This window comes from Antechinus flavipes, chromosome 3 (assembly GCF_016432865.1).
Source record: "Antechinus flavipes isolate AdamAnt ecotype Samford, QLD, Australia chromosome 3, AdamAnt_v2, whole genome shotgun sequence".
Classification (NCBI taxonomy): Eukaryota; Metazoa; Chordata; class Mammalia; order Dasyuromorphia; family Dasyuridae; genus Antechinus; species Antechinus flavipes.
In genome coordinates, this window is record NC_067400.1 from 548,387,676 (window position 1) to 548,399,097 (window position 11,422).

The following is an 11,422-nucleotide window of genomic DNA, read 5'->3' on the forward strand; positions in this document are numbered from 1 at the left end:
CTCCCAGTTTCCGTATTCCCTTCCACTTAGCTTATTCCTTCCCTTTTCACTTTTCCCGTCTCACTTTTCAATGAGGTGGGAGAAGTTTCACCATAGATTGAATATGTCTTAAGATTTTTCACTTAAAGCCAATTCTGAAGGCAGTAAGATACCCACTATATTCATCCCCCTCCATTCTTTCTCTCAGATATAATAGGTTTCCTATGCCTCTTCATGAGATGTACTACCCCCACTTTACCCTTTTTTTGGTACAATGTCCTTTCCACATCAATTTCTAGAACAAGGTGTATATGTATTCTTTATACATCTATATAGTTGAAATATAGTTCCCAAGATTAATCTTTACCTTTTTAGATTTCTCTTGAGTTCTATATTTGTAGATCAAACTTTTTGTTAAGTTCTGGCTTTTTCATCAGAAATAGATGAAATTCGCTTACTTCGTTGAATGTCCATCTTCTTCCCTGGAAAAAGATGCTCATTCTCGCTGGGTAAGTTATTTTTGGTTGCATACCAAGTTCCTTAGCCTTTCGGAATATCATATTCCAGGCCCTTCGATCTTTTAATGTGGATGCTGCCAGATCCTGGGTGATCCTTATTGTGGCGCCTTGATACTTGAATTGGGTTTTTCTAGCCGCTTGCAATATTTTTTCCTTCGTCTGAGGGTTCTGGCATTTGGCCACTATATTCCTTGGTGTTTTGATTTTAGGATCCCTTTCAGTGGGTGATCGGTGAATCCTTTCAATGTTTATTTTTTCCTCTGTTCCTATGACTTCTGGGCAGTTCTCTTTGATAATTTCCTGGAAAATAGTGTCCAGGCTCTTTTTTTCATCATGTTTTTCTGGAAGTCCAATGATTCTCAGATTGTCTCTCCTGGATCTGTTTTCCAGGGCTGTTGTCTTCCCCAGAAGGTATTTCACATTCTTTTCCATTGTTTGATTTTTTTGGATTTGCTTGACTGATTCTTCTTGTCTCCTCGAGTCATTCAATTCCAATTGTTCAATTCTGATTTTCAGTGAAGTATTTTCTTCACTCACTTTTTAAAAATCTTTTTCTAATTGTCCCATTGAGTTCTTTTGTTCTGTGGAATTTTTTTTCCATTTTGCCAATTTTGTTTTCCAGTTCACCAATCCTATTTTTCAAGGATTTTACTTCTTTATCCACTCTCTCTTTAACTGACTTCTCCAGGCTCTTTTGCCAAGCCTCCCTCTCCTTTTCCCATTTTTCTTCTAGCTCCCTTGTGAGAGCCTTTTGAATCACTTCTATGAGGTTCATCTGTGCTGAGGAACAGATGATCTCCTCCTTTGGGGATTCACCTGGGGACTGTCTGTTTTTAGTCTCCTCAGGATTTAGAGTCTGCTCTCTGTCTGTATAGAAGCTGTCAAGGGTTAAAGTCCTCTTCAGTTTCTTGCTCATTCTGTCTAATAATCAAAGACAAACTAGCAAAGAAAAACAGAAAAAACTGGAGTCTTTCTTTGGGGGAGGGGCTGGGTGTGTTACCGAGCTTCCTCTACAGACTGTGGGGGGCAGCAGTGAGGCACTAGCCCTACTGTGCTGCGCCTGCGCTCTGAGATCCCAGAGCGTGCTGAGTCACTGTTGGGGGGGAAGGGGGAACGGCCAGGTCCTGAGAGACTCCAGCTGTTTGGGGTTGTATTCTTCACCCTCGGTGTTTTTAGCTTCTCTGCTGGGCTGCTGACTTGCTGCTGCAGCAAAGTATCTAATCCTATAGTGAAGCTCTCCCCGCAGAGACGGCTGCGATCACTCCCCACCCCCTCACCAGTCTGCTCCCATGCTCTCGCTGCCGCTGCCCGCCACCTGCGCCCGATCTAAAACCGTCCCAGCCCTCCAGTAAAGACAGACCTTTCTTGGCGAATCTCAAGGATGGCTTCTCTTGGTAACTATTTGTGGGTTTTTTTTCAGTCAAGCATTAATTCAGAGGCTTGTAATGAAATGGATAGTGAGAGAAAGCGTGGAGCTACACAACTGTGTGCCTCCTCTCCGCCATCTTAACCGGAAGTCCCCACAATTAGTTTTCAATACTGTTTCCTTTGGAAATATCCAATTTACAGTTAGAAAGAGACATTGAGACTTTCTGGAGTGAAGATGGTAAAGTAAGCAGTAAATTGTTATAACTCTTCTATATTTACCTACAGATAACCAGAAAATAATACACCAAAACAACCAGCAAACCAGAGAACTGAAAAACTAGAAAAAAAGACAGGGTGAAATTCTCTGAGCCCAAGAAAGGTGGAGTACTTTGATAAAAGGGGAATGAAGACAGGACAGGAAGTATCACAGCAAGTAAGCAATAAGTCCCATGTCAGAAAACCAAGGAGTGATCCTGAGTCCCATTGTGGTAAAACAGGAATATGCCAACAATGTCAGGACCACTCATATGCCTCAGCACATATTGATACAGGGGAATATGCAGACTCCAACTCTGAGAACCCTCACATGCTTCAGTGTAGCCCCAGGCAAAAGGCAATCTCCAGCAGCTAGATGGCCACATATGTCAGCAGAGCCCTAGGCAAATAGACAACTGCCATAAACTAGATAAACAGCTGTTTAAGTGTAGGTTGGGGAAAATGGGAAAACACTCCAGTGATCTCAGCACATGCCCTTCATCACTAGGATGCTGACTGAGAACTGGGTAAGCTGCCAGACCCCCACAGCTTTCAATCACACTCCCTCTGCAACCCTTCTGTATGACACCAAATACAAGGGTCCTCTGTAATCTCAGGGCAATATCATTGAAGCAACATGTAAATAGGGATCTGTAGTTCTGGCAAAATAAGCCTGAGATAGTATTCTTTTCACTGCATAAAAAGTAAAATTGGCCAAATAGAAAAGAAAAGTACAAAAACTGAGGGAAAATGCACCTTAAAAGTTAGTATTGGGCAAATGGAGAGTAATAATTCTACGAGATATCAAGAATCAATTAAATTAAATTAAAAGAATGAAAAAAAAAGACAAAATATAAAACACCCCCATGGGAAAAAAATAATTGACCTGAAAAATAGACTTAAGAGAGAGACAATGTCAGAATCATTGGACTATCTGAAAGCCATAATCAAAAGGAAGACCTAGACAGCATCTTTCAAGAAATCATCCAGGAAAACTTCCTGGATATCCTTGAACCAGAGAGCAAAATAGACATTGAAAGAATCTAGTGATCGCCTCAGGGAAAAAGGCCTCCAATTAAAACTTTGAAGGACATTACAACTAAATTTCTAAACTATCAAAGTCAGGAAAAAATAATGCAAATGACTAGAAAGGAAAAAAAAATCAAATATCAGGGAGCCACAATAAGGTTTACACAGGACTTAACAACTGCAATATTAAAAGATCAGAGAGTGTGGAACAGAATATTTTGGAAGGCAAAAGGGCTAGGACTACAGGAAAGAATGATCTATTTAGTGAGATTAAGGGTAATATTTCAAGGAGAAAATTGATTACTTAGTGAAAGAGAAGGATTTCAATCTTTCATGAAGAGAAAATCAGAATTAAGCCAAGAATTTGATCTCCAATATCAAGACCCAAGAGAAATATAAACAAATAAAAAGGAAAAAAAGAAAAAAATAAAGTATTCAAATAGAGCTAAACTGTTTATATCCCTATATGGGAACATATTGTAAACTTTAAAAAGTGTCAATAGTAGTTTAGATAGAAGGAATACAAATAAACAGATTTGTACAGATTTGAGGTGAATTTGAGGAGATACCATAAAATAACTAAAAATAAGAAAGAGGAGTACACTAAATGCAGAAGAAAAAAAGGTATAATGAGGTAAATTATTTCACATGAAGAGATAAAAAAAAGACCTATTACAGTGAAAGGAAGATGGGAGGGTGGGTGATGGGCAACACTTGAAGCTTACTCTCTTAAGTATTAATTCAAAGATGAAATGGGGTACACAATCAGTTGAATATAGAACTCTATCTTACTAGACAGGGAAATAAGAGCAAAGGAGATTAAATAAATAGGGGAGGGCACCAACAGGACGGTAGACTGGGAAAGACAATAGACAAAAGTGAAACACTGTCAAGGAAGGAAAGGGTGAAAGGAGAGAGGACAAAGAGGAGAAAAAATGGAATGGAGAGAAATACACAGTACTTTTAAATGTTAATGGGAATGAAATGAACTCTCCTATTAAATGGACACAAATAGCAAAATAGGTTAAAACCCAGAATTTTGCAATATGTTGTTTCCAAGAAAAATACTTGAAGCAAAGAGACATGGAGAGTGAAGGAAGGAGCTGTGCCAGAATCTATTATGCTTCAGTTGAAGACAAAAAATAAACAAACAAAAAAGCAGGAGTAGCAATCCTGATTAAGACAAAGTATAAGCAAAAATTTACCTAATTAAAAGAGATATATAAAGAAATTACATCTCGCTCAAAGGTACCCTAGAGAATGAAGCAATATCAATACTAAACATATATGCAGCAAGTGGTATAGCATCCAAATCTTAAAAGAGAAATAAATGAGTAACAGCAAAACTATAGTAGTGAGGCACCTCAAACTCCTTCTCTCAGAACTGGATAAATTTAACACAAAATAAATATGAAAGAAACTAAGGAGGAAAAGTGAATATTAGAAAAGTTAGTTATGTCAGACTTTTCCAGAAAACTGAATGGAAACAGAAAGGAACATACCTTTTTTTCTCAATAGTATATAGCACATACACAAAAATTAGTTAAATATTAAGACATTAAAACCTCAAAATAAATGTAGTAAAGCAGAAATATTAATTGTATTCTTTTCAGAGGATGAAGCAATTAAAAATTACAATAAAAAGGGCAGTATAAAGATATATTAAAAATTAATGGGGAACTTAATTTAATCCTACAGAATAAATGAGTTAAAGAACAAATCATTGAAACCACAAATAATTTCAGTAAAGAGAATGACATAAAGAGAATGACAGAAATGAGACAATATACCAAAATTTACAGAATGCAAACAAAGCAATACTTAGGGAAAATTTATACCTCTAAAATCTTACATTAGCAAAATAAAAAAGAACAGATCAATGAATTGAGAATGCAATTAAAAAGAAAAAAAAAACTAGAAAAAGAACAGACTAAAAATCCCTGAGAACCAAAAGAAATCCTGAAAATCAAAGGTGAGATCATTTCAGATGATGAAATTAAAACCATTTTAGTCACATGAAAAAAATGCTCTAAATAATTATTGATTAGAGAAATGAAAATTAAAACAGCTCTGATGTTCTACCTCACACTTCTCAGGTTGGCTAAGATAACAAGAAAAGATAATGATAATGTTGGAGGGATTGTGGGAAAACTGGGACACTAATACATTGTTGGTGGAGTTGTGAACTGATCCAACCATTTTGGAGAGCAATTTGGAACTAAGTCCAAAGGGCTATAAATCTGTGCATACTCTTTAATGCAGCAGCACTACCAATGGGTCTGTATTCCAAGGAAATCATAAAGAAGAGAAAAGGACCAACATGTGTAAAAATGTTTGTAGCAGCTCTTTTTCTGGTGGCAAAGAATTGAAAAATTAGTACAATCCATCAATTGGGTAATATCTGGATAAATGATGGTATACAACAATAATAGAATATTATTGTTTATAAAAATTGTCAAGGATTAGATCAATAAGATGAAAGTTTGAAAAATATTCAGATAATAAATAAACGTAGGATTGGTTTTGTGGGAAAAAAAAACCCAGTAAGATAGAGAAATCATTGCTTAATTTATTTTTTAAAAAGAAAATCAAATATCCAGTATCAAAAATGAAAAAGTTCAAATCATCACTAATGAAGAAATATTTTACCCAATTATGTGTCAATATATATCAATCTGAGAAAAATCACATAGAACTATAGGAACCTATAAAGGACAAAAACATTAAAGCAGTTCAAAAGACAGAAACTTTTCCATTGTGCAATATCATTCCTTGTGATTGGTACCTTCCTAAGAGGGGGAGCAGGACTGAATCAGAGGGAAGTGAGGACTCTATTTCATTAATAAAAATTTGATGTGATACAATCATTCAGGTTTAGACAAGGCTGTATCATATAAAAGTGGCTGGGCTACAGCTCTATCTTTTCATGAGCATGTTTGAGACACCCAAGCAGTAAACCAAGTGCTTTAAGAATAGGATCACAATGAGCAATAACTCTGCTGAACTGTTATCAGGCACTGATCTTCCACTTTACTTCCTGAAGATTCACCAGAGCCAAAAAATGAAGAAAGCTGACCTCATCCAGTTCTCAATACAATTCTCAAGTGAAGTCATCTCATGTTTTTCTGCCCACTGGAACATTCAAAGATAAGCTTTGCAAAGGTAAATCTTGCTGGTTTAAAAGTTCTCTTAGTTAAACCAGGGGAATGGTGGTACATATACAATGAGTGATGTAGTTTAGTGAGAATATTTTCATATCTTTTGGATTTCTGTTTAGGTTTTGTTCGGGATGGGTTTCTATTATGATTCTATGATGAAGTTTGGACAGAAGAATTTTGCTTCAATAAAAAATGAACATATGGACAACCTGTTCATTTTTTGACAATTTTTGCAATACCTGATAATTATAAATCATTTTAAGGCCAATGCCTATACACACATACATACATACACACACACACACACACACACTCATCAAAGTCCATCCGATCTTTATGGTTCCTCTGAAGAAGGCCCAGAAGCAGCTGTCTCAGGGGGCTGGAGGTCTCCCTGGGGATGCTGGGCAGCAGCGTTTTGTTCTTCTCATAGAACAGTCGAAGATCCTGTGTGTGTGCATGTGTGTGTGTGTGTGTGTGTGTGTGTGCGTGTGTGTGTGTGTATGTGTGTATGTGTGTGTGTGGTTGTGGTTTGGGCTGTGTTTACCAAAACAATGGATTTAAAAGTGTAAAAATTCCATGGATCTGGCATATTGAACAAAAAATCTTCAGCTTGTTTATCAAAATAATTTTTTTTATTTATTTTTATTTTTTATTAAAGCTTTTGATTTTCAAAACATATGCATGGATAATTTTCATTACTCTTACTTGCAAAACCTTGTGTTTGAAATGTTTTTTCCTTCCTTCCCCCCACCTCCTGCCCTAGATGACAAGTAATTAAATATGTGTTAAACATATGCAATTCTTTTATACATATTTCTACAATCATCATGAGGCACAAAATATCAGCTCAAAAAGGGGAAAATTAGAAAAAAATCCAAGCAAACAACAAAAAAGTGAGAATACCATGTTGTAATCCACACACAGTCCCCATAGTCCTCTCTCTGAGTGCAAATACCTCTCTTCATCATTGGTTTAAATTATTTCACTGTTGAGAAGAGCCGTGTCTATCAGAATTGATCATTGTATAATTTGGCTGTTGCCATGTGTATTGATCTCTTGGCTCTACTCATCTTGTATATCTCTCCAGGCTTCTCTGAAATCATCCTACTGATCATTTCTTATAGAACAATAATATTCCATAATATTCATATACCATTCTCCAACTGACATGCATTCACTCAGTTTCCAGTTTCTTGCCACTCCAAAAAGGGCTGAGACAAACATTTCTGCACATGTAGATAGGTCCCTTTCCCTCCCTTATGAGCTTTTTGGGATATAAGCCCAAAGAAACACTGCTGAATCAAAACTTTGATAGCCCTTTGGGCTTAGTTCCAAATTGCTGTCCAGAATGTCTGAATCAATTCACAGCTCCATCAATAATGTATTAGTATTACAGTTTTCTCACATGCCCGCCAACATTCATCATTATCTTTTCCTATCATCTTAGCCAATCTGAGAGATGTGTGGTAGTGTCTCAGAGTTGTCTTAATTTGTATTTCTCTGATCAATAGTAATTTAGATCACCTTTTCATAACTACAAATAGTTTCAATTTCTTCATCTGAAAACTGTTCAAATCTTTTGACCATTTATCAATTGGAGAATGGCCTGGATTCTTATAAATTTGAGTAAATTCTTGTAAAGGACTGAAACTCTGAATAGGTGAACTTGAATCAGATAACCAAGCACTTAAGGTTAATTACCTATTTGAAATAAGACAATGACTCTATTTATGTTTGGAATTGCTCTTCTCACAGTTAATGCTGGTTCAATGTTTGGGGTTAAGAGAATTGTAAGTAAAGATTAGGGGATGAGGTGAGAGAGGTGAGAGAACTTCACTTTTTAGCAGGATAGGAGGAGAAAGGTTGGTGGCAAGCCTGTGGCAGTTTGTCTGTCTCCTTCACTTTTCCCCCTAAAGACCAAGGACTTTTAGTTATCCTGATTCTGGCTGTTCCTGAGGCCTCAAGGGAGCTAGTCCAGACTTTACAAATTTTCTCTACATTTTAGAAATAAGGCTTTTATCAGAACTCCTTAAAGGAAAAATGTTTTTCGAATTTATTGCTTCCCTTCTAATTTTATCTTAGTTTTGTTTGTACAAAAACTTTTTAACTTAATATAATCAAAATTATCTATTTTGTATTTTATAATGTTCTCCAGTTCTTCTTCAGCCACAAATTCCTTCCTTCTCCACACATCTGAGAGGTAAACTATACTTTGTTCTTCCAATTTGCTTATAATGTCACTATACTCTAAATCATGAACCCATTTCCACTTTATCTTGGTATACAGTGTTAAGTATGGGTCAATGCCTAGTTTCTGCAATGCTAATTTCCATTTTTTTCAGCAGTTTTTGTCAAATAATGAATTTTTATCCCAAACCTGAGGTCTTTGGGTTTGTCAAACACTATATTACTATAGTTATTGACTATTTTGTCCTGTGAACCTAATTTATTCTGTAATGTCTGGATTAATTCTCTAGAGGACCTTTGGATTAGCCTGAGTCCTTGGTCTTAGTGAAGGAGTGAAGGAGGCAGGAGAGCTGCCATGTGGCTGGTCAAAGATGGAATCTGGAATCCGGCATCTTCTTTTGTGTCTGTAGCTGAGAGAGAGTCTTCTGTATCTGAGACTTCCTTTAAATACTCCAGTACGATTATGTCACTACATCACACTGAGTCCGTGCAACCTCACTGAGCATGTGCAACTGTAGCCATTACATCTGATGTTTGCTGATGACTTTAAATAGACGCTAGTGATCATTTTAAGGAAAACTCCATTTATTCCTATACTCTTCAGTGTGTTTACTAGGAATGAGTGTTGGATTTTGTCAAATGCTTTTTCTGCATTTATTGAGATAATCATATGATTTTTATAAGTTTGGTTATTGATGTAATTAATTATGCTGATAGTTTTCCTAATATTGAACCAGCCCTGCATTCCTAGCATAAATTCTACTTGGTCATGGTGTATTATTCTGGAGATGACTTGCTGTAATCTCTTTGTTGATTTTTTATTTAAGATTTTTGCATTAATATTCATTAGAGAAATTGGTCTATAATTTTCTTTCTCTGTTTTGACCCTACCTGGTTTAGGTATCAGCACCATGTCTGTCATAAAAAGAATTTGGTAGGATTCCTTCTCTCCCTATTTTTTGTTGTTGCTGAGGCAATTGGGGGTGAAGTGACTTGCCCAGGGTCACACAGCTAGTTGCCTCTTCTTACCCTATTTTCCCAAATAGTTTACATAGTACTGGAATTAATTGTTCTTTAAATGTTTGGTAGAATACACATGTAAATCCATGTCCCTGGAGATTTTTTCTCAGGGAGTTGATTAATATCCTTTTCAATTTCTTTTTTTTATAATAGGACTATTTAAATAATTTATTTCCTCCTCTATTGACCTGGGCAATCTATATTTCTGTAGATATTCTTCCATTTTACTTAGATTATCATATTTATTGGCATGCAGTTGGGCAAAACATCTCCTAACTATTGCTCTAATTTCTTCTTCATTGGTGGAAAGTTCACCTTTTTCATTTTTGATGCTAACAATTTGATTTTGTCCTTTCCTTTTTCTAATCAAATGAACTAAAGGTTTATTTATTTTCTTGTTTTTTTCATAAAACCAGTTCTTACTTTTGTTTAATAGTTCAATTTTTTTTTACTTTCAATTTTACTAATCTCCCCTTTTATTTTAAGAATTTCAAACTTGGTTTTTACTTGGGGGGGGAGGGTTTAATTTGTTCTTTTTCTAGCTTTTTTATTTGCATGCCCAATTCATTTTGTAAAAAAGAATATCATCTACATTTTGTCAAACTAATTGTCACTGGACTCAATCATAAGATATGCTAGCATTCAAGAATAGAGAATGTGCTAGTCTGGGAGCTGAGAGATCTGCATTACAACTCAAGTTGTTTGCTTGCCATGTGACTTTGGACAACTTGCTTACTTTCTCTGAACCTCATTATCCTCATTTCTATAATGAAAAAATCGGGTGATGTGATCTCTAGGATACTTACTAGTCCTATTACTACATGTTTCTCTGTTTTTTGAAAGATAAAACATGGCATAGTGGATTTATTGAGGCTTCCCCATAGCTTAGATGATCAAGATTCAAGTATTGTTTATGGTGCTCTGGACTTAATGTTCAAGACAACTCCCTGAGACTGTAAGTTACAGGAAATTGTAAGTCTTCATTGGAGAGGTTTTCTCTTCTGAAGTTTTGTTCACGAATAAAATCATAGGTTTAAACCAAATTCAATGTTTGTACAATGATAAAAGAGACAACATTTTCCAACATTCAGTCAGTAAGCATTTAGTAAGCAGCTACTTTGTGTCAAGTACTGTGCTAAACACAAATACCAAAAAAAAAAAGAAAAAAGCAAAAAGATACTTTCTGCCCTTAAGGATCTCAAAATGTAGTAGGTTCAATGGAAACATTATTATGGTATTCATTTTAGTGATAATGGAACAATTTAGACCTGAAAAGAACAAAGAGATCATTTTAGTGTTTGCTTTTAATGCCCCAATTTACCTCAAAGTCTTCCCTCCTTGCTTCTCTGAATTCATTTGTTTAGGAAAATTTAATTTGAAAATTATCCAAAATGATGGCTTCTTGACTTAATAATGTACAGTGGGATTACTCTTGCTCCCCTGCCTACAAAGCTATTTGGGTTACTCAAAAGAAAAGAAAAGTGAAAAGAGTTCTTATAAATAAATAAGGAGATTTATTGCTAAGATCAGCATCATGGCAAGTCGAGGCTTTTGAGCTTTGTGACTGCCAACTCTGCAAACACTGGTGATGCATAAAGTATGTGAAAGGGTAGAAACCTCATTCTGTACTCCCTGAACTCTGCCTTGACATGACTTAGAATTTGGCTTAGGCAGAAGGGCACAGGCCCAAGCTTTGCTCAGCTCAATCCCTTGTGGACAATAGCTTTCACTGCAAGGCAAGAATATAACTTAAAAGTGTCAACAGCTGTCCTAGAAAGATAAAATTTGTTTAAAAGTAAGCATTCTTGAGAAGATTTTCTTTTTAAATTTTAAAATAATGGACATTTCCAAATATTTTAAACCTTGGTTGCAAAGTGTAACCACTGTTGGTAAGAACATTTTGACAAA